This window comes from Echeneis naucrates, chromosome 2 (assembly GCF_900963305.1).
Source record: "Echeneis naucrates chromosome 2, fEcheNa1.1, whole genome shotgun sequence".
Classification (NCBI taxonomy): Eukaryota; Metazoa; Chordata; class Actinopteri; order Carangiformes; family Echeneidae; genus Echeneis; species Echeneis naucrates.
In genome coordinates, this window is record NC_042512.1 from 6311692 (window position 1) to 6334691 (window position 23000).

Genomic DNA, 23000 nt, shown 5'->3' on the forward strand with positions numbered 1-23000 from the left:
CACAAGCCTTTCAAAATAAAAGCTGATTTAGATTATTTTATTTGTATCTTCAGCTCAGATGTAGGCAAAACACAACACTGTCGTCGAGAAGGATCTTTTCCACTTCGGTGACTCAAAGTGACGGTGGCCACTGGAGAATCTCAGTTTGACGAGCTGGTCAACTATAAGAAAAATGGTTCCTATCCTGTTGGGATATCAAAGGAACAGAAATATGTTATACGCAGGCGCTCCGCCCGGTTCCAAATGAAAGGTTAGGGTTAGGGTTAAAGGTTAAAAATGATTCCCTGATTGCCAGCTCTAACTCTCTGACAGGGCAATAATAACTAATCAGATAATCAGATTCTTGTACGCTGCTGACAACCACCTTGTTACAATAGGTGATACTTTGTATTACCTTTCGTCAAAAAACGATACGGAGTTGCTCAGGAGAGTGGTGGTTGGCGTGGAGGAGGCCAGTGACATTTTCAAGCAGTTCCATGACAGTGCAGAGGGAGGCCACTGTGGAACCCAAAAAAACCAAATATGCCGTCAGCGGCAGGTTTTACTGGCCTGGAATGGGGGTAGACTTGGACAAATGGGTAAATGGAATTATTTAATTGAATTGTATGATATATTGAGCTTATCCATACATTGTAGTTCTGTGGACTGCATTTCCAATATCTGCTTTTGAACCATCAGGTTCCACAGTGTGCAAAATGCCAGTTCAGCAGGCTCTCCCTCAAAAAGGAACAGGAATATATCCCGATACATGTATGTAACAAGGCTTTCATTTTACTGAATACTTAAAAAAAAAAAAAAAAAAAAAAAAAAAAAAAATTTGATTTTTCAGGTGGACCGTCCTCTGGAGTTGGTGGGAATGGACCTCGTGGGACAACTGGCGAACACTGATGATGGCAACTGCTACGTGTGTGATGGTGGATTACTACACCAAATGGGAAGAGGCGCACACCATCCCAAATAAAAGTGCCGAGGTGGTCGCCGAGTGCATTATTACAATATTTTGTAAGCTTGGTGCATTGCAGTGCATTTTGGCCGATCAAGGAACAGAATTTGTTAATGAGGTTAGTGTTGGCTTGGTGAAAGAACCATTATGGTCCTGTCTACAGTCTGTGCAATGCATTGCTGCTAAACTGTACTCATGTTTTTTTTTAAACAGCTGAATCTCAAGATTTGCAAGTTCCTGGATGTGGATAGGAGTCTTTGTGCGCCATATCACCCACAGACAAATGGTCATGTGGAAAACCTGAATGGGACAATTCAGAGGTGAATCTGTAATTTAAAAAATGTTTTCAGCACAGTCTAAAAGTAGGTCTTCCATAATATTGATGTCATTTTGAAAACCATGATGACCGACATGCATTTCCTTGTGACTATACAGGGCGTTACGCAAACTTGTCGCTGACAAGCCAAAGACGTGGGACAATTACTTGGATGCCGTTATGTTTAGCCTACGCACCAAACCACACCTCACCACCATGTTCTCCCCCTACTTTCTAATGTTTGGGTTTGAGGCACGCTATCCATGTGAAGTGCCAGAGGACTACACGGAATGGATGTCTCAATTACGTCAGGTAATTTGAGCATTACAATTACATTTAATCTATCTTTTTATTGGAAAGATGGGCAGCTCAGTGGAGGAGATGGTTGCCAGATCAGTGGTGTCCTCTGGCATTGCCTTGAAAGAGCAGTTGGACAATCTGGTGAGGGAGAATGTCCAGAAGAGGCAAGACAAAAGGCAAAGACTGCCTATCAAATCCATCTTTTCTGTTGGCCAGAGGGTCTTGAGAAAAATTGTGAGATTGCAGCAGAGAAAAGGGGGGAAACTAGAGCATACCTGGTTGGGGCCATATACCATTACAAAGATCGAAAACAAAAGTGCAGACCTGGTGGATGACAATGGGAGCCAACATCCAAAAATCAACATAGACCACCTGAAACCATTCTTACAGCCAACACCCTGCATACCCCACAAAATAAAATCCTCCAACGAAGAACCACCAAAAAAAACCAAACAAACAAAAAAAAAAAAAAAAAACCTCTACTTGCCCCTGCCCTGTTGGACCTCTCAAAAAAACCCAGTAATCATCCCTCAGGTACAGCTCTCAAATCATCTTGTAAATGACCACCTGCTCCATCCTCTGTACCATCACCCTTAGATTTAACAAATCATACACCATTATATTTAGCATCTTCACCTTCACAGGAGTCTCTAGCCTTGTGCAGAATGGACCACATAAACTCTGTTGTGCGTAGATGTAAGTGATTTATACTTAACAATGACCTTTTAATTTAACACTGTTTAAGTGTGCTATGTGTCACAGGTATCACAAAAGCGTGGGGTGGCAATGATTGCCAGGTGCTGCTGGCAAAGGTTGGGCCCTACAAAATATCACATAAGGACATCTTCCAGCTGGGCCCTGGAAAGGAGTTGGAGAGTGAGGTGCATATTCATTGAATTTTGCAAGGCATAATGCTTCTCCCTGCAAAGTAGTAATATTTTTTTTAATGTTATACTGCAGGTGATAAATGCATATCTAAATATCATGGTGAGGCAGCATGTGGCAAAGGAAAATGTCTACCACATGGACACCTTTGCCATAACAGCTACATGGCAGAGAAAGACTCAAAGGCTTAAGGTGTGCTGCAACATGATGGAGGTGGTGGTGGTGCTGGTCACGGCTATGAAATTGAAAGCTGAGTTAATTTTTTCAGTGCTGCAATTACGAGCCATCAGTTATCACACAAGATGGGCTATAATGAACCTAGAAAAGTCAGATTTTTTTTTTTTCTCCTTTCCCTCAGCTGGATGCCTCTGATATGATTATAGGTGTTGTTAATGACTGTCACCATTGGTTTCTCTGAATGGAGGCGTGGGTTCAAATCCCACTCCTGACAAAGCCTTTTGTGAACCAAAGTGAAAGAAAAATCTGCATAAAATAGGAATATGATTTTGACAATAAAGGGGTTAGCACTGAAAACTCTAAAGCCTGTGGCTCCCTGTGATAGAAATAAGTAGGCCCATGTGTCAAAGAAAGACTGTTCCCATAATAAAAAAAAAATAGGGCTTATATATAAATATTTATTTATGTACAGGCCATATACCCATCAAAAAAAGAAATCTCTCCTTGTTGACTCAATGGGAGAGTCACCTACAAAGACAAAAAGGTGTTTGGAGACAACAAGGTATACTATATTTTCACAAACCAGTGACATTGGGTCATTCTTGTTCATCTAACTGAATTGGTTGCTTCAGTAACATTTACACATTTTTTCCTTAGAGCCCTGATGAGAAAACTGTCAATGTGTCACGGTGGACCTGCGACATTGTGCCTCACCCACTGCAACAAGACAACATCTTGTGGAGTGTTTGCTCTAAAAGTAAGCTCTGCTACATCGCACTCCGGTATATGCCATCATCACGCATTGGGGGACCTGTGATTTACGAGCTCTTACACTTTCAGTTTGCAGATCACATCTTCACTGGCAGTTCAATGGAATTTCCCACAGGCACAGAAGACATCAACAGAATCAGGATGGACATAGCCACATCCATTATCACTCAGTCTGGTAGTGCTCAGGTTCGTTCCAGCCTAAGTGCAAAGCCAAGTCAACAAACCCCCTTCTTAAATTGAGACAGTGTACTACAGCGCAGGATGCTGCAAAAACTCAGCTGATACTCAGCTACTATGGTCACTAGACAAAAAGAAAAAGACATCAAATTCTGTCTGCAATATCAGAGACCCTGCTACAACTCAGACAGTGAACAGCCATAGAGAGGATCTCCAGAAAAAGGGGACCAGAAAAAGCAGGTCCCCATTCAGGAGAGCAAGATCCCCCTCCTATAGGTCAACAAGAAGAAGAATTAGATTGCCAAACTGCAGAAGGATACCGTACAGACACCTGGATAGATTTCTCGACAGGTTGTATGAACTGGCGTATGAATTCTAAAAGGTTTAACATGGAGCAAAAAGAGAATGCTGAATGTAGGAGTTTTTCAGAGGACCCTTTCCTAGCCATAAACCTCGCTATAGAGGGGTTGAATCGCCCTGAAACTCTGACCAACGTTGTAAATGATCTTCGTTCCATAATAAACGAATTGACCTTTGAAAATGACTCTGCGACTGAGCCCCCCGTCTCTCCCCATTTCTCTCAGGTTGATTCACCTTTTCCACCAGTTGTTTCACACACTGAGTGTTTGAATGCCATAGACAGGGCCGTACACCTGTTAGAGATTCAGGAGGGGGGAAACGCCGGTGTAGTTTCAGGTGTGACATGCGCGTTAGAATTTGTCAGACATTTCAGAACGGCCTCTTATAAGAAAACCGTCTTCATAGCACATAATCATCAATCATAGCTCATGACAGCTGCAGGTAAGAGTGATTGTGTTTAATGCGTGGTACGAAACAGTGAGGGGCGGAGTCTTTAACTTTGAAAAAGAAGCTGTTTTACTGCCAAAACAATGTGGACATTCATTCTCTCTGAGGCTTGTTTCCTGAAACGGTTACATCCAGGAAACAGGCAGGGATCCTTTCAGCAGGTCGACCACAGCCTCGGCCTGCATGAAAGTATTTCTCACCAATTTTCTCAGGCCCAGAACCTTAGCCATTCCTCCTCCTGACCATCTTATTAATCTTATTCACACGGCAGCATACAGTGGTTAGAATGGGTTTCTACTAAACTAAACTACTTTGTAGACGGTTACACTGAAGTAGGAAGCTTTAAGTAGGTCTGGGAGTATCTGAGTTGTTTTTAAATCACGCCTGTGTGTTTTCAGCCTCAAGAACACTCTCCTCTAACGGGGACAACATTTGAGCTCTGCTCTAACACCATGAGGAGAATAAAGAGGTTACGGTCGGTGCACGGCGTAACACCAGTTGTCATGAGGGAGCACAGGTGGGTGGAGATGGGGGAAATAAAATAAAAAATAAAAAAAATAATAGATAATGTCTTTGTGGCTGCTTCACAACAGCCTAAAAGTGTACAGTTATTTTCAGTCTACGCAGGACAGAGTTCTTTATTTTGGGAGACAGCCTCATTTATATCACGGGAAAGGGACAAACACACTGCCTCTGGGTAACTACCTGAGAGATCTGACTGAGGAATTAGAGGACACAGCTTACAGGAATTTGTAGCTGCGGGTCGTTAAAATTATTCTTATCAAGCCAAGAACCACCAAAAAAAAAAAAAAAAAAAAAAAAAAAGTAGTGCTCAGAGTGAAAGGTATTACACAGACACATGATTGCTGTCAATGAGTCAACACTCCACCTCCCCCAACTTTAACTTTTCCCTTTCCAGATCCAGCTTCTCTGCCTGCAGCTCCATCTGAAACTGCAGCCTTTCCCTTTCCAGTCTGAGCTTCTCCCCTTTAAACTGCACATACTGCTCCGCTGACAGCTTCTCACAAGTCTCTGACAGAGCCATATCAAAATCTTTACACTGCTCAGGTCAGAAGATGCTCACTGACTGCCAATTCCTCAACTCAGCTGATTAGTATGGTCACAAGACATCCTGCTGACAGAGAAGAGAAAGAGGAGAAAAAAAAAAAAAAGTACAACCAAAATTCTGTCTGCAATATGAACTGAGGCAACAGAGACCCTGCTGCGACTCAGACAGTGAACAGCCATAGAGAGGATTTATAGAGAAAGGAGCCTCCCCCCTAAACTGCCTAACTCCACCCTAGTCTTCGTATGCGTACTGGTGGTGGGTACTTATGCACCTAAAACCCGCTTGCATTGTGGACGGCTAACTGCCCCAGCCAACGCTACAGAAGGTGCCCCCGAGACAACTGCTGCTAACCACACGGACAGCATACAAAAACAACAAACAGCCCTGCAACACAACAAAGCCAACAGTCCCTCCTTATGAGGAACTGCTGCTACGGCCTATTTGGGGGAACAAACAGATGCTCCTGCCAAAAAAAAAAAACAAAACAAAAAAAACCCTCCTACAGCCAAACACTGTCTGAGCACATGCAGCGACCTGCAACTACAAACAATTCACTCCACAGCACCAAACAACTGCTGACTGAAAACTACTGAACTCTGAATTCTCCTCCCCTCCACACTTCATTAAAGCAGCATTATAAAACAGCAAAACTACACGCCCAAACATTTCTACCATTCTCAAACTATCTGGGGAAACACACATTCCTTACTTCTTATAAGGGAGGGCTCAAAAAAGAAATGCTTTTACTTTCCATCATAACAATAAAATACAAAACCAATAAAGCAGTGTGAGGTCAGTCATCAGTGTGGGATGAAAATGTTGGATATTGAAAGCCGTGTGTGTCAAAATAAGATACTCAAACCAAACAGGATCCAGGCCGTCCAGGAGAGAGAGCATCAGCTGAGGGAGTCTGGCTTTTATAGCCTCCCCACAGGTGGAGGCGGAGCCTCCCAACACAGAGGCGGGGCTTCACAGCAACCAGGAGATATGAACCGAAGATCCACATAGCAGACAGCAGAGGGACTCACAAGAGACACACACAGCCAACATACAACCAGACTGTGTGACGTCACTGGAGATCAAAGCCATTTCCTGTCTTTCATCGCTCTCCCACGCGACACCAACGCATACGTCACTCTCGCGTTTTATTCGGATGGATGAGCGCATGCGCACAAAGACACATGACTCGTCTCGCGAACGAATGAAACGAATGAAGTGAAACACAAATCAGCTCTTATTGGACTATTGGCGTTAAATTGAAGTAAAAGCAAACGTGCCTCGTTTATTTTCATGTCCCCTGATAAAGTTCAGATGAGAGGATGAACTCATTTCATCGCTTGACTTACATGAGGTACATTTGGTTGTCAGCCTCGGAGCGGATCAGCTGGGATCAGCTGAGAGAGAGCCAGCAGCAGGAGCACATTCAGAGATCGGCTCTTTCATTTCATCTGAAATACGCCCCAATCAGAAGCCTGAGTAGCTCAGTTGGAAGAGCTGCAGGACCTTTAAGACATAAAACATGTTGTCACCACATTTATCAAACAGTAATGTCAGATGATTTGTGATGTCAGACGTTTAAAGGAAATGTTATACTTAATTGAGCTCTTCATTCTGGATATGATTCATTTAACTTTATCTTTGGGTTATGAACCCCAGACTCCCCAACTTAATGTATTGGATATCCTTCTTCCTGCTCACAAAATAAAAGTCAAAATAATTTTATTAAGAGATTTATTAATTTTATTAAGTACATACATGTACGTACCTATGTACGTTATACATACATACTTGACGTAACTTCATCTTCATTCACAACAAGAACAGAGAACTTCCTTAGAAAGGCGTGAAGAGTCTTAGAGCAGGTGAGGCATACTTGTGGTAGGTACGTTGTTGTAAAGTAAATTCCCATACCGGGAGTCGAACCACATCAGAGAGTGGCAGCTGGGCACATGTCAGGATGGCCGAGTGGTCTAAGGCGCCAGACTTAAGTTAAGCTGCTTCCTGTGCAGAAGAGTCTTCTGGTCTCTGAATGGAGGCGTGGGTTCAAATCCCACTCCTGACAAAGCCTTATGTGAATGAAAAATCTGCATAAAATAGGAATATGATTTTTTGACAATAAAGGGGTTAGCACTGAAAACACTAAAGCCTGTGGCTCCCTGTGGGATGAATGGACAGCAGTTGTTGGACTAAAGAAAACTCAGCTGTTACTGAATCCGCTGAGCATCAGCAGCTCCCTTTGATAGCTCAGTTGGTAGAGCGGAGGACTGTAGAGGCTTACAGCTGATATCCTTAGGTCGCTGGTTCAAATCTGGCTCGAAGGATTCCATTTTTTTTTCATCAGCCTCATCCAGCTGATGAGTGATGAGTCTGACTACAGACAGGATGTGACCACAGTTGTATCACTTTTCATGTAGAGCAGCTGTGTCCACTTCATACCATTGTAGTGGTATGAAGATCCCCCACTAGGATCAGAGATCAGGGTTCGATTCCCCGACGGGGAGAAGACATGCATTTTTCTATAATAAGCTCATTAACCAGAGTGACACAAGTAAACAAAATGGCCACACACCCAGAGGACTCCATTGTAGCTTTCTTCCGGTCTACTTCTGGGAATGTGGCCTCGTGTAGTTCCAAACATCACCTCCACGGTGTTAGACATCGATCATTTACATTTCTGACCATCATGTAACTTCTGAGGTATACGTGTATACGTGATGTCCTCGCGTATGAATGAATGTTTCACTGATGCAGATTTTTACAGAACAACATCAACAACTAATAACTCCATAACGAGACTGTGGAAACTATGCAGGCTGGAGAAGGCTGAGTTATCTGAGTGTTGTTGTGGCCGAGTGGTTAAGGCGATGGACTAGAAATCCATGGGGCTATCCCTGTGCAGGTTCAAGTCCTGTTAATAATGTTGTTTACATGGACCAAGTTTCCCATTTGGGGAGAGACACAGCATGTTTGAGAATCTCTGTAGTCTGCAAGGCATTAAGGTAGACAGAGCTGACAGAGCTGAGTGCTGCTGTTTGGACTCATCTAAGAGGATGAGAGCATTTCCTCCAGCAAACTTCACACAGCTACATGTGGTTCCATGGTGTCATTGTTAGCACACACAAATCTTTGATATTATTTCAGTGTAATCACATGCACTTGACCTTAAAGATTTTATGATCAAATATGAAAAATATCAGGGACAACAGGGAGAGAGAGAGAGAGAGAGAGAGAGCGAGAGAGAGAGGGATGACCTGCAGTATCAACCCCTGGCTGGAACAGGGCTGTTTGTTCAACAAGACTCCCCAACTTAATGTATTGGATATCCTTCTTCCTGCTCTCAAAATAAAAGTCAAAATATTGTACTCTTAATATTATTGAGAGCCTAGAACTGCTCTATATGCACTTGATGTAACTTCATTATGATGTTTTGATGTGACAACTACACTGAGTGGGTCACTGAGAGATCAGAGTGTTTGACAAGATGAGCACTGTGCTTTATTATCAACGTTAGAGATGCCAGGGATTGAACCCAGGGCCTCATACATGCAAAGCATGCACTCTCTTGTTGCCGTATCTCCAAAGAGCTAAAGTCTTGTGTAGAAAAAACAGAAAAACAAAGCTTTTGAAAGCGGATACAGTACATCCAGATAACCTTTGAATTCACCTTCAACAGACTTTGGATCATGACTGCTAAAAAGCTGTTAGCAGAGGATGGTTTCAATCCATCAACCTCTGGGTTATGGGCCCAGCACGCTTCCACTGCACCACTCTGCTGTAAACCACCCAAGATGGGACTCGAACCGGGTTACAGGCCCGTAGCTGGAGGACTTTGGCACCATCGGCCAGAGATCTACAGTATTTCAGGATTTCTGGAAGGAAAACAAAGTTAAATTGTAGACACACATTTAAGCTGCAATGGCCGGGAATCGAACCCGGGTCAACTGCTTGGAAGGCAGCTATGCTGACCACTATACCACCATTGCATGCAAAAGTGCAAAATCACAGTCCTTTTGTATGACTCAGAGTTTATTGAGCCTCCTACCTGGGACAGCTGTTTGTCCTTTTCTAATTAGCCTGAACGCTGCTGAACATGCCAGGTAGCTCAGCTGGTTAGAGAGTGGTACTAATAACGCCAAGGTCATGGGTTCAATCCCTCCTCCACAAGCGGAGTCCTTGAAGTAATTCAGGAATCTGTAACAGAAAAGCCTTTTTGCTGACAACTCCACAGTCACAAGGTTAACCCATGTAGCAGCCACCTGGGTGAAAACAGCAGCTGGTGTTTGCTCATGATGACTCCATGCAGGGCTTTAATGGTTACTTTGTGTGTGGGTGTTTTTGAATGTCAGATCTTTGTAGTGGGTTCGAATCCTGCCTCTCCATGTTGGTCCTTCTTCAACATTCTCTAAATATCCTTGGAACCTGTTTAAGGTTAATTCAAAGTTTATCTGGATGGACTGTATCTGCTTTCAAAGCTGTTGTCAGATCTTTCTGTTTTTTCTGCACAACTCCAATACCAGTTAGTCAGCAAAATATGATGAGCCAAGTCCACTGTGACAAATAACAAAGGATTTTCTTTAGCATATAATAAACTGTCACATTAATGTCCTGAATGTGCTGTGTGTAAATAATGAGGTTCATCAAAACAAAGTCAGAACCAGAGCTCAGGCTGTTGGTACACAAACAAAGAAAGGCATACTTGTGGATTCACAAGATTATCCCTCCTCCCACTTTTTCTCATGACCTCCACCATAGAGTGCTGCCTGCTGCAATAATGCTGCCTTTAATAGAAGTTTAGGAACATTTGATTAAAGAATACATTTTGATGACGATTGGAAATGCCTGTTTATAGTTTATCACTTGTTAGGATCCCCGTTAGCTGTCACTGAGGCAGCAGCTACTCTTCCTGGGGTCCAAATGAAAATGCACATCTGCAGTCAAACAGGTTCAGGTAGATGCAGAGTCCTACATTAAAACAAACCACAACATCAACCTCAGCTGCAGTATACACATTACACTTCCATTACCAGATCCTCTGCATGTACATTTCCAATATACCTGCAGTATATTGTATATAATGCAGGTGGCATTTACTGTAAAGTGGTTTGTTTTAATGTAGCACTCTGCATCTACCTGAACCTGTCTGACTGCAGATGTGCATTTTCAGTTGAACCCCAGGAATGACGTTTTAAATGACAGGAAACGTCATGTTACCATGACAGCAAAGAGTTAGGGTTAGGGCCCCCAAATGTCTCCCCTGGCGTCAATTTCCAATGTTATGGAGTTCTATGTCAGTCAGTCGGGTTACCTAACTCGTCAAGAATGACCTGAGTCGGCATGTGACGGTAAGGGACACAAACCATGCGTCAGCCTGTTGACGCATTGGGAGTGAGAACATGTCGGAGAAACATGTGGCATGCTTCTTATGTGAGGTGATCATCAGGGATCGCCTCTCTGTTCAGCTCCATTGGGTCCGACAGTCATGTCCCATATGGTCTGGCAGTGAGGATTCCTGTTTTTCACTCAGGCGGCTGTTTGCCACTGTTGGCAGAGGGCATTCCTCCTTCCTACTGTCGCTGTGGCTGTGTCCTGTTTCTCCAGCATGCTGAGGCTGGGGCCACACTGACACCGATTGGCTGACGAATTTTGGACTTTGTGAACATGATTGTTGCTTCCAACATTCCTCCAACACTTTCCTGGACAATCCTTCTGCAGCTGGCACTCAGGTTGCAGTCTCCCCTGGAGGCGTGGGTTCGAATCCCACTTCTGACAGAAACCACTTTTCTTTCACCTCTACTGCTGTGAGGTGTGTCTGGGGACAAAGGTATTTTGGCCGACTTTTGACCACCCACACTTTTCAAAGACTAAAATTCCTTTCACATCTATCTGAGCGCATACCAGCAGGGTTCCATGGTGTAATGGTTAGCACTCTGGACTCTGAATCCAGCGATCTGAGTTCAAATCTCGGTGGAACCTGAATCTTACCAGTGAAACACTAAAATTCACTTGACATGTAGACAACCTGGTTTGTCCACTCTACACGTGTGAGGAAGTGCAAGTTTTGAGCCTGTGTGCGATCTAATCAGGCAGTCAGTCTCTTCTGACACACAACTGTGAGGAGCACAAGTGTTGACCGTATAATTCCCTCGATGGACTCTGGGAAAAAGAGTTGGAAGCTGCGCGTGGTTGTTGTGGCCGAGTGGTTAAGGCGATGGACTAGAAATCCTTTGGGGTTTCCCCGCGCAGGTTCAAATCCTGCCAACAACGGTTGGTTGTTTTCATGGACCAAGTTTCACATGTTCCCAAGCATATTTGAGAATCTCTATAATCTCCACAGCCTTAAAATATGACACAGCTGAGTGCTGTTGTTCGGACTCATCTAAAGGAATGCGAGCACTCACTGATGATCATTTACCATTATCAGGGCAGGCATAGGGGCACACCTTTAGTTCCACTTCCAGATCATGGAAGCAATAATGAGAATAGATGATCTGACCCTGACGTGATTTGAACACCCAACCTTCTGATCTGGAGTCAGACGCGCTACCATTGTGTATTTCTACTTTTCTTGCATGTAGTTGTTGTGGCCGAGTGGTTAAGGCGATGGACTCGAAATCCATTGGGGTTTCCCCGCGCAGGTTCAAATCCTGTCAGCAATGTTTAGTTGTTTTCAAGGAGCAAGTTTCCCATGTTCACCATCCACTTCTCCAAAGTCTCAAAGTGAAGGCTTCATGCCAAGAGAAAGAACTGACTGATTCTGACAACGGGACATCGCGATGGCCCAGTGACCACGTGGCCTAATGGGCAAGGCGTCTGACTTCGGATCAGAAGCCTGAGGGTTTGAGTCCCTTTGTCGTTGGGAAGTTATGTATTACAAATTATACCATATTTAATGGCTCTGGTGAAACCAGAGGAGGAGGAGGAGTGGAGAGAACAAGATCAAGTTCTGAGATGCTGCTTGTGGCCAGTATGGGGATTGAACCCATGACCTTGGCATTATTAGCACCACGCTCTAACCAGCTGAGCTAACTGGCCGGTGTGAAAGTGTTTTGTTGGCTTATTTTTACAAATCTTTAACCAGCTAACAGCATTGGCTGTGAAATCATTCAGCCTGTTACCGGCTCAAGTCCACAGCACTGTCCTCAGCTGTTTTTGTTGGATAGTATCTGGTTTGGTTTAATCTCTTCCACAAAACGTCAGGATGTTCCAAAGGGAGACATGAAGACTCTGCAGTTACCTGATTGGTCAGAGAGTTTTAATGGAAATCCTGCAGAAGAAGTTACATGAGTTTATCTCAACAACCTTAAAATAGGTGCTGCTGGGATTTGAACCCAGGATCTCCTGTTTACTAGACAGGCGCTTTGACCAACTAAGCCACAGCACCACTCTGATGTATAGAAATGTACAGAGGATCTTAAAATATTCCAACATAAGTAGCTGACCATCATGACTCTGATTTTGTGGGATAGTGACTATAAGTAACAGTCACTCCACTCCACCCAAGACAGTGATCCAACCCTGAGCAGAGAGGAGGCTTCATGAAACAGTTTGTCTTTTCACCTGCTGCAGCAGCTCAGAGCCTCTGTGGTTCAGTAAAGGTCCAAAGAGGATGTAGCTCAGTGGTAGAGGACATGCCATATTGTGAATGAAGCTCACAGGACAGTCATGGTCACATACTCTCCTCCAAACCTTTGAGGTTTCCTGTCTCAATCTGATGTTCATTTGATTTAGGCTCCATGAGTGTGACTGAGTGTTTTTTTTTTCCCATTTGTGTTTCCTTCCTCTACAATAGAGAGTGAGAACGTGTTGGAAAAACATGTGACATGCTTCTTATGTGAGATGATGATCTGGGATCGCCTCTCTGTTCAGCTTCATTGGCTCGTACAGTCATTTCCCAGATGATCTGTCAGTGAGGATTCCACAAAATTACCATCGCTGTTGCCAAGATGCTGCAACTAACAACCAGACAGAAAACCTCACACAGCTCCATAGTGTAACAGTTCACACCGCTAACGACTGAAAGTCAACAAATGGGCTCGTCCGGGATTTGAACCCGGGCCCTCTCGCACCCTAAGCGAGAATCATACCCCTAGACAAACAAGCCATGTGGCATTTGTTCGGCAATCAACATGTTGCATAGCACATTTATCATACAGGAAGACCGTCATGTTTAAGCTGGAGTCAGAGACATATTAGAACATAACAAGAGTGCAGGGAGCTCAAGTCTGCTCCATTTAAGCTCAAATCTGTGAAATGCCATGCCATGCCAAATGACATGCCCAAACAAACTCCGCATGGCCAAATCCCCCTCCCCCTCCTGAAACATACACACAAACAGTAACTACACAGAAATAAAAATCGGTTGTTGATATTGGCCGTTTTACTCATCAGACTGATGCTGATATGTTACAGAATTACCAGCATCAGCTGATACATTGTGCATACCGACAGCCTGTATGGAGTCTAAAGGAAAAGAGGAGAGAACATGTCACACGCTGTTATGACTCTTACCAAAGTTTGTCTTCCGTGAAAACCTGTCAGTCACCAAATTTCCTTCTGCTAAACACAGCACCAACCACTAAATTACTGTTCCTCTTATCCAGATACTGCAGGTAAAAGCTGTAATACAGGAAGTGATGGTTTGTTTCAGTGATGAGCAGGAACTCCACTGAGAGTGAAGCTCTGCTGGGGTTTGAATGCAGGATGACCTTCCTCAAAGGTTTGAAGTGATGTGTGAGTCTGAAGAGCTGCTGCCTTTGATACATCACCTGATGATGTCACAGTACTCACAGAATGAAACTCCTCCTTTGAAGCTGCTTTGAAGAATTTCCAAAATCAAATTTGATTCAGATGTAAACACAAAGGCTGCCTCACTGTCACCATTCAGAGCAGCTGAATTGATTATTAATGATCAGCTCCTCCCATTATTTTTGTCATGGCCTCCACAGGAATTTCACACCAATTTCAGGAAGGAAAACAAAAGTAAGACAAAACTTAAACTGCAATGGCCGGGAATTGAATCCAGGTCAACTGCTTGGAAGGCAGCTATGCTTACCACAATACCACCATTGCATGTGAAGGTGCAAAATCACAGTCCTTTTTAATGAAACTGGTTATGGGAACTCACACATGGCTGGATCAAACCAATGTTGCACCAGTGGCCACCATCGCTTCAAGTTACCGATGTGGGATAGAGTGTTAGTTGTATTAATTGGCAAAAACAAGCAGAACTGTCACAGAACATCCAGCAAAAACAGAGCCATCCAGCCGAAATAGCTCAGTTGGGAGAGCGTTAGACTGAAGATCTAAAGGTCCCTGGTTCAATCCCGGGTTTCGGCATCTGAGGTGGTACCTGAGTGAGGTTCAAGCTCTGTTTTTTTTTTACCTACATTTCCAATATTCTCCCTCCTCTTTCAACCACAGCATGAAATATTGTGAGGGTGGATGTGTCACGCTGACTGGTTGTGTGTCCAAAAGGCTGTCAAAGACGCCATTTTCTCGTGGAAGATCGCAGGATTTTTTCAGATGTTTTAATGTAGGACTCTACAGCCATTTTCCAATCATTAAAATCAAAATGTATTCTTTCATCAAATGTTCCTAAACTTCTATTAAAGGCAGCATTATTGCAGCAGGCAGCACTCTATGGTGGAGGTCATGAGAAAAAAGTGGGAGGAGTCTTTGATCTCTGTGATGTCATTAGAACCTTTGTGACATCACAGAATCAGCATCTCCTTTGATGGTTACTGATGGAACAGGAAAAGGTCAGATCCTGATATAATCTTGTGAATCCAGAAGTATGCCTTTCTTTGTTTGTGTACCAACAGCCTGAGCACTGGAACATTTAATTAAAGAATAAATTTTGATGACGGTTGGAATGTCTGTTTATTGTTTATCACTTGTTAGGATCCCTGTTAGCTGTCACTGAGGCAGCAGCTACTCTTCCTGGGGTCCAAATGAAAATGCACATCTGCAGTCAAACAGGTTCAGGTAGATGCAGAGTCCTACATTAAAACAAACCACTTTACCATCAACCTGAACTGCAGTATACACATTACACTTCCATTACCAGCTCCTCTGCATATACAGCTCCTTCAGAGTGTTGCTGTGGCTTAGTTGGTCAAAGCACCTGTCTTGTAAACAGGAGATCCTGGGTTCAAATCCCAGCAGTACCTCGTTCGTAATGTAAGATGTTGTAGATAGACCCTTACACATGGGAAGTGCATGTTCTACTGCTGAGCTACATCCCCTGCATGGTCTGGCAGCATTAGCTAACCAGATAGCTTCTGAGCTCCTGCAACACCGATCTGTCTGATGAAGCCTTTTGGATGAGATGAGGACATTGATGATGCTGCTGAATTTAGGTCACCTGCACTTATGTCAACAGTCAGAGCTCCATACACAATAAGAGTACTGAAGAAAAATACTATAAACATGAGCTCTGTGTCACATTCATGCAGCTTGTGTAGAAACAGTTAATTCCATCAGAATGAACCTTCACCTGTTAAGGTAACAGTTTGGTAACAGTTGAGTTGAAGTTGAACTATCCAGGCTGGAAAATGTTGAGTCACGGGAGCTTTCCTGCGTGTGGGTGTTGTGGCCGAGTGGTTAAGGTGATGGACTAGAAATCCCCCGTGCATCTGGGTGCCCCCTGCCACTGCATGTTTTCATGTGCAAGCACAAGCTCATAACCCAGAGGTCAATGGATCAAAACCATCCTCTGCTATTCTAACACACTGAACGTCTCTTCATTTAGCTGGAAAATGTCAGGGGTTTTTCAGCAGCACTGATTAACAGGAAAACATGCAGAACATCATTTATCACTTTCTCCAGTAATGTGTACAGTTGTCTGACTCAGTGATGCTGTTGAATTCTTATAGGGCCTCCGTTCTTAAAGTGTGGGCTCCACCCCACTGGTGGGGAACAGAGACATGACAGGTGGGGCGTGACAAACTGGAGGAAATGTTCTCATCCTCTTAGATGAGTCCTAACAGCAGCACTCAGCTCTGTCATACCTTAATGCCTTGCAGATTACAGAGATTCTCAAACATGGTGTGTCTCTCCCCAAATGGGAAACTTGGTCCATGGAAACAACAAACCATTGTTGGCAGGATTTGAACCTGCACAGGGAAACCCCAATGGATTTCTAGTCCATCACTCCACTCGGCCACAACAACACACAGACTCTGAGCAGGCCCACCTGGTCTTAGACCCAGACCCAGACCCAGACCTAAATCCAAACCCAGGAGACAGAGGTTGAGTGAGTCAGTGAGGAAGAAGCTGCTCGTTCTCCTTCAACAGTTTGATCTGAGGAAAAGTCACTTCCTCTTTTCAGGAATCAACTTCTACCATCTGTCCACTAGATGGAGATAACTGAGCATCAACGTAAAAATCCTCTGGTCTTCCATGTGTGAACTATAATACCAGTGAATTAAACAAAGACCGTCCCTGGGTGGGCTCGAACCACCAACCTTTCAGTTAACAGCCGAACGCGCTGACCGATTGCGCCACAGAGACATGATGACCAGCTCCTGTTACAGGCTGCTGTTGCAGCTATAATTATCCTAAATGTTGCTCCTTTTGTGTCTCACAGAGATCCTGCCTGTTTGGGAGAGCGTTACATTAAAGATTTAAAGGTCCCTGTTTCAATCCTGGGTTTCAGCAGCTGTTGTGGGTCCTTTTGTTCGCTCCCCCAAATGAGCTATTTCAGCACAGCACACAGTAGAAATTACTTCTCATTATTGCTTCCATGACCTGGAAGTGGAACTAAAGGTGTGTCCCTATCACCGGCCTTGATAATGATAACTGAGCACCAGTGAGTGCTCTCCTCCTCTTAGATGAGTCCGAACAACAGCACTCAGCTGTGTCTCTCCCCAAATGGGAAACTTGGTCCATAAGAGGAAGTAAACGTTGTTGGCAGGATTCAAACCTGCGCGGGGAAACACCAATGGATTTCTAGTCCATCACCTTAACCACTCGGCTACAACAACCACAGGTAGGAAAGCTCCCGTGACTCAACATTTTCCAGCCTGGATAGTTTCCTCCTCAAAGGACAGGGCACCTTCTTGTTGTGATCGATGCCCACATTCTCCACAAGACTTCAGCTCTTTGGAGATACAGCAACAAGTGAACTAAACACAGCAGGTCTCTGGGTGGGCTTTGGAGGCTTTTGGTAAACAGAAGCAGGACTGTTGTTGTGTACGGAGCTTTGACTGTTACCAAACTGTTACCTTAACAGGTGAAGGTTCATTCTGATGGAATGAACTGTTTCTACACAAGCTGCATGAATGTGACACAGAGCTCATGTTTAAAGTTTTTTTCTTCAGTACTCTTATTGTGGATGGAGCTCTGACTGTTGACATAAGTGCAGGTGACCTAAATTCAGCAGCATCATCAATGTCCTCATCTCATCCAAAAGGCTTCATCAGACAGATCGGTGTTGCAGGAGCTCAGAAGCTATCTGGTTAGCTAATGCTGCCAGACCATGCAGCTCAGTGGTAGAACATGCACTTCCCATGTATAAGTGTTTCCTATCTACAACATCTTACATTATGAACAAGGCACTGCTGGGATTTGAACACAGGATCTCGTGTTTACGAGACAGGTGCTTTGACCAGCTAAGCCACAGCACCACTCTGATGTACATGTATATACAGAGGATCAGATTGATCATACACTACAACATCTCACATCCACAGCACTCTACTCAACTGTTCTTAAACAACATTTAATAGACATGATCAGTTCCATCTAACTCAGCTGTACTCAGTCAGCCTGTACAGATGATTCAGTAACAGCTGAGTTATCTTTAGTCCAACAACTGCTGTCCATTTCTACCACAGGGAGCCACAGGCTTTAGAGTTTTCAGTCCTAACCCTTCATTGTCAAGCAATCATATTCCCATTTTATGCAGATTTTTCATCCACAACACACACACAACAATCTTGAATTGTTTAATTAAATCTAAAACTGTTATGAGTGACAGATTTAGAGTGCTAACAATTACACCATGGACCGTCCAATTTTTTACTGTATTTGTATTTTTACTTTTATCATTTAATATATTTTGCTGCGTTTCAACTCGTTAACGCTTTAAGCTCCAGAAAGAACAAGAGCAGTCGCACCACACAAGCATTTCAAAATAAAAGCCAATTTATATTAGTTTATTTGTATCTTTAGCTCAGATGTAGCAAAGCGCAACAATGCTGTCAATATGCTGTTAACAACATCAACAGGTTTCAAATCTTTTTTGAGAGCGTTCAAAATAATTCAATTTTTCAATCATCTGTATTTTTCAGTAAAAACACTTTCCCTGACGGGGAATCGAACCCGGGCCGCAGCGGTGAGAGCGCCGAAACTGCAGAGATGACCCTTTCAAACCCACGCCTCCAGAGGAGACTGCGACCTGAACACAGCGCCTTGGACCGCTCGGCCATCCTTACTGTTTTTGTCAACAACTGGAGCCCCCTGCTGGTCATTGGATAGACTGCAGGTGGAAGTCTCAGTACTTTTTAACCTGCTCATAACCAGGCAGTGTTCTGCTGGGTAAGTTTGGGTCTAAAAAAAAGAAACTACTTATCGCCCAACGTGGGGCTCGAACCCACGACCCTGAGATTAAGAGTCTCATGCTCTACCGACTGAGCTAGCCGGGCTGCTAAAGCTGCAAAAAATGTTCCTAAAAATTCCCAAAAAATACAGACTGTTTATTTTTATCATTATGCTGCGTTTCAACTCCTTGATGCTTTGAGCTGCAGAAAGAACAGGTCTGAGGGCCTTCTGGGAAAGATCTTTGTTATACTTTAAGTCACATCTGTCCTCATTCAACTGATTCCTCAACTAACTGTTAGTAGAAACTGTTTGTAAATGACATCTTTGTACATCTGACTGACAGTTATATTTGGTTGTGTGAAAGTCCAACCTCTGTTCGGGGCAGACCCAGCTCAAGAAGATAAATGTGAAACTTTTCCAGATATCAGGGCTTTTTCTGGCAGAGATCCAGGGAGGGTTGCTTCTTTTTGCAGTTGTCCTATGAGCAGAGTGGCGCAGCGGGAGCGTGCTGGGCCCATAACCCAGAGGTCGATGGATCGAAACCATCCTCTGCTAACAGCTTTTTTTAGCAACAGCTAGCTGTTCACTATCCAAAGTTTGTTTTGAAGATGACATCATTACAATCGTAAAAATGCCATACTGAAGCTGCACTAGCTGAAGAGGGAACATCTTCAGTCTTGAAAACAAACTTCAGTATTATTATCTGTGGCGCAATGGTAGTGTGTCTGATTTCAGATCAGAAGGTTGCGTGTTCAACTCACGTCAGGGTCAGATCATCTGTTTGTACTTTTGGCAAACCCTCACATACTCTGTGGTGCAGCAGGACGTGTTTTTCTGATGATCCATTTCATTTCTTCACATCACAGACAAATTCAGAATTCCAGGAGGACTATTGGACTATCTTAGCATCTCTGACTGCACATCTGAAGGCACAAGATGACGACTTCAAATCCCTGTAAGATCAAAGCTGCTGCTCTCCAAGTTGACGAGCTGCCTTTGTGGCTGCAGGCTGTCATGTAGCTCAGCTGCAAACCGATCCAACGAACGCCGTAGATCTCAGGCTGATGAGGCCCTGCGTTCAATCCCCGCCATCTTCAGCGTTGATAATGAAGCACAGGAAGTACTTATCTTGCGCAACACCCTGATCTCTCAACTATACACTCAGCTTGGAGCAATTTATCCTGTGTAGTCATCCTACCAAATTACCAAAGCGAACACAAGTGTACATGTGATGACAAAACAGCAGCCATTGAAGTCCACTTAAAGGCAAACTCCTAATGTTTTGGCCTCTTTTTTTAACTCACGTCAAAACATCATAATTAAGTTACGTCAAGTACATATAGAGCAGGTCTAGACCAAACTCTTATTAAAATTATTTTGAGAGCCGTGAAGAGGAGGGGTTCCAGGTCAGTATCTGGAGGATTTTGCTGATGATGTGCTCCTTTCAGCACCATCAGCCTGAGAACGACAGCACTCATTGGCTCGGTTCACAGCTGAGTGTGAAGCAGCAGTGGAGCAGTGGAAGAGTGCTGGGCCCAAAACGCACCTCTGCTGAGGCAGTGATGCAAATAACAAACTACATTGATCAACTTGCTGATTACTGCCACTACATGTTGATGTTACGACAGTTGCACTGCCCTTTTCCTCCACTTTGGTTTCACCACAGCCATTAAATATGGTATAACCTGTAATACATAACTGTCCAACCACGAAGGGACTCGAACCCTCAGTCTTCTGATCCGAAGTCAGACGCCTTGTCCATTAGGCCACGTGGTCACTGGGCCACAGTCCCATTGTCAGAATCAGTCAGTTCTTTCTCTTGGCATGATACCACTGTGAGCAGTGGGTGCAAGCTCAGGTTTTTCTGACCTCCATTTCCAATGTTCTCCCTCCTCTTTCAACCACACCACACCACAAATATTGTGAGGTTGGATGCGTCACACTGACTGGTTGTGTGTCCAAAAGGCTGTCAAACACATCTTTCTTCCATTTTCTCCTCCAAACATTTGTACACATTTTTGAGATTTCCCATAATGTCATATGTGTGTCATTTTTGCAGTGAAGTATTTAATTAAATGTAAGTCGGCTATAAACGGAGTGTTGCGTTAGTGGCCACCATCACTTCAAGTAACCCAAATGGGAAAGATCTTTATCGACAGCATTGTTGTGCATTGTTGTGCTGGCGGTCTGTTCCCCTGAGGTTAGTCTGTGTTGTGCAGGGTGCGTAATTCAGGCATTTTTGTCTCCCTGTGAACAAAAGTTACAGAGGGCAGTGAAAGATGACACCAACACCAGGTGGGCTGAACTGAGAAACATCATAGTCAAACAGAGTTTGTGTTTGCATGTGAAAACACGCAGTTTGACAGGGGGCACCCAGATTTGAACTGGGGACCTCTTGATCTGCAGTCAAATGCTCCAATGCTTTCAGTGAAACACTGAAATTCCCTTGACATGTAGACAACCTGGTTTGTCCACTCTTCACGTGTGAGGAAGTGCAAGTTTTGAGCCTGTGTGCGATCTAATCAGGCAGTCAGTCTCTTCTGACACACAACTGTGAGGAGCACAAGTGTTGACCAACACAGACGTAGTTTCAGAGACAGACTGCAGAAAAACTGGCAGCACTGATGCTGAGCTGCCTCAAGTGTCTGTCTTGTAAACAGGACATCCTGCATTCAAACCCCAGCAGTGCTTCACTCTCAGTGGAGTTCCGGCTCATCACTTCAACAAACCGATGAAAGCCATCACTTCCTGTATTACAGCTTTTACTTGCAATCTCTGGACAAGAGAAACAGTAATTTAGTGGTTGTTGCGCAGATGGAAATTTGGTGATTGACCGCTTTGCACAGGAGACAAACTTTGGTAACAGTCATGATGGTCAGCAACTGATATTGGCGAAATAACATAAGGACTCATCCAGGATTTGAACCCAGGACCTCTCGCACCCAAAGAATTCAAACCCCAGCAGTGCTGTGGTTCATACTTTACAGTATGTTTTCAGTCAGACCTGCTGATCTGCAGTGATGGGCTGTGTGTGTTTATTGGGGGTGTAGCTCAGTGGTAGAGCATTTGACTGCAGATCAAGAGGTTTGTTTGACTGTGATGTTTCTCAGTTCAGCCCACCTGGTGTTGGTATCATCTTTCACTGCTTTCTTGAACTTTTGTCCACAGGGAGACAAAAATTATTACGCACCCTGCACAACACAGACTAACCTCAGGGGAACAGACCGCCAGCAAGGGCCCCTCAACACACCGGAGAAGCCGGAGCGCCCGGAAGCTCACACTCAGCTCACGATCAGCTGTGAACTGATCCAATGAGTGCTGTAGATCTCAGGCTGATGGTTTGAAATTCCAAAAAAAATCACCAACTGCTCTCCTCAACACAGCATGAACCACAAAATTACAGTATACACTGGTCCAAGAAAGCAGCTTCATCCCTTCGATAGCTCAGTTGGTAGAGCGGAGGACTGTAGAGGCTGATGGTTGAAATCCTTAGGTCGCTGGTTCAAATCCGGCTCGAAGGAGAATTTTTATTTTCTTTTTCTCTTGTCCAGATACTGCAGCCAGGTACACATCCATTTGAAGTGAATGTGAGAGTGTGACGTATGCATGTTAGTTGTTGATGCTGTTCTGTAAAAATCTGACGCCCCCAAATGTTTCCCCTGGTGTCAATTTCCGATGTGATGGGAGTTCGTCAGTCTGAAGATAAAGGTTTCTGCATTGTTGTTCAGTCAGATCAACAGCAGGCTGCCATCCACAGTTCATCACTTTTATTTTCATTCCTTCTTCAAATCTTTATTTTTATCATTTAACATGTTTTGCTGTGTTTTGCCACGGTGGTGAGAGCGCCAAATCCTAGCCCCTAGACGCTTTGAGCTACAGAAAGAACAGGAGCTGTTGCACCACACAAGCCTTTCAAAATAAAAGCTGATTTAGATTATTTTATTTGTATCTTCAGCTCAGATGTAGGCAAAGCACAACACTGTCGTCGAGAAGGATCTTTTCCACTTCGGTGA

At 44.0% G+C, this 23000-nt stretch overlaps 1 protein-coding gene and 17 non-coding genes across 18 annotated transcripts in view; 8 read left to right on the forward strand and 10 right to left on the reverse strand.

Annotated features, from left to right (window-relative positions):
* Positions 1-23000, reverse strand: part of LOC115051719 (NACHT, LRR and PYD domains-containing protein 3-like) — a 318526-nt gene that overhangs the window by 182329 nt on the left and 113197 nt on the right. The window lies entirely within an intron of this gene.
* On the forward strand, positions 7397-7507 carry trnal-uaa (transfer RNA leucine (anticodon UAA)). The gene is made up of 2 exons: positions 7397-7434; positions 7462-7507. It is a non-coding gene; the product is annotated as a tRNA-Leu (tRNA).
* trnay-gua (transfer RNA tyrosine (anticodon GUA)) lies at positions 7679-7766 on the forward strand. The gene is given in 2 exon segments: positions 7679-7715; positions 7731-7766. It is a non-coding gene; the product is annotated as a tRNA-Tyr (tRNA).
* Positions 9357-9428, reverse strand: trnag-ucc (transfer RNA glycine (anticodon UCC)). Its single transcript has one exon. It is a non-coding gene; the product is annotated as a tRNA-Gly (tRNA).
* On the forward strand, positions 11347-11418 carry trnaq-cug (transfer RNA glutamine (anticodon CUG)). Its single transcript has one exon. It is a non-coding gene; the product is annotated as a tRNA-Gln (tRNA).
* trnas-aga (transfer RNA serine (anticodon AGA)) lies at positions 11628-11709 on the forward strand. The gene has a single exon. It is a non-coding gene; the product is annotated as a tRNA-Ser (tRNA).
* Positions 12020-12101, forward strand: trnas-cga (transfer RNA serine (anticodon CGA)). The gene has a single exon. It is a non-coding gene; the product is annotated as a tRNA-Ser (tRNA).
* trnai-aau (transfer RNA isoleucine (anticodon AAU)) lies at positions 12404-12477 on the reverse strand. Its single transcript has one exon. It is a non-coding gene; the product is annotated as a tRNA-Ile (tRNA).
* On the reverse strand, positions 12753-12826 carry trnat-agu (transfer RNA threonine (anticodon AGU)). Its single transcript has one exon. It is a non-coding gene; the product is annotated as a tRNA-Thr (tRNA).
* On the reverse strand, positions 13475-13546 carry trnap-agg (transfer RNA proline (anticodon AGG)). The gene has a single exon. It is a non-coding gene; the product is annotated as a tRNA-Pro (tRNA).
* Positions 14709-14781, forward strand: trnaf-gaa (transfer RNA phenylalanine (anticodon GAA)). The gene has a single exon. It is a non-coding gene; the product is annotated as a tRNA-Phe (tRNA).
* On the forward strand, positions 15541-15614 carry trnat-ugu (transfer RNA threonine (anticodon UGU)). The gene has a single exon. It is a non-coding gene; the product is annotated as a tRNA-Thr (tRNA).
* On the reverse strand, positions 16883-16956 carry trnan-guu (transfer RNA asparagine (anticodon GUU)). Its single transcript has one exon. It is a non-coding gene; the product is annotated as a tRNA-Asn (tRNA).
* Positions 17348-17429, reverse strand: trnas-aga (transfer RNA serine (anticodon AGA)). Its single transcript has one exon. It is a non-coding gene; the product is annotated as a tRNA-Ser (tRNA).
* trnat-cgu (transfer RNA threonine (anticodon CGU)) lies at positions 17998-18071 on the reverse strand. Its single transcript has one exon. It is a non-coding gene; the product is annotated as a tRNA-Thr (tRNA).
* trnak-cuu (transfer RNA lysine (anticodon CUU)) lies at positions 19019-19091 on the reverse strand. The gene has a single exon. It is a non-coding gene; the product is annotated as a tRNA-Lys (tRNA).
* Positions 20691-20763, reverse strand: trnar-ucg (transfer RNA arginine (anticodon UCG)). Its single transcript has one exon. It is a non-coding gene; the product is annotated as a tRNA-Arg (tRNA).
* Positions 22421-22508, forward strand: trnay-gua (transfer RNA tyrosine (anticodon GUA)). Its single transcript is given in 2 exon segments — positions 22421-22457; positions 22473-22508. It is a non-coding gene; the product is annotated as a tRNA-Tyr (tRNA).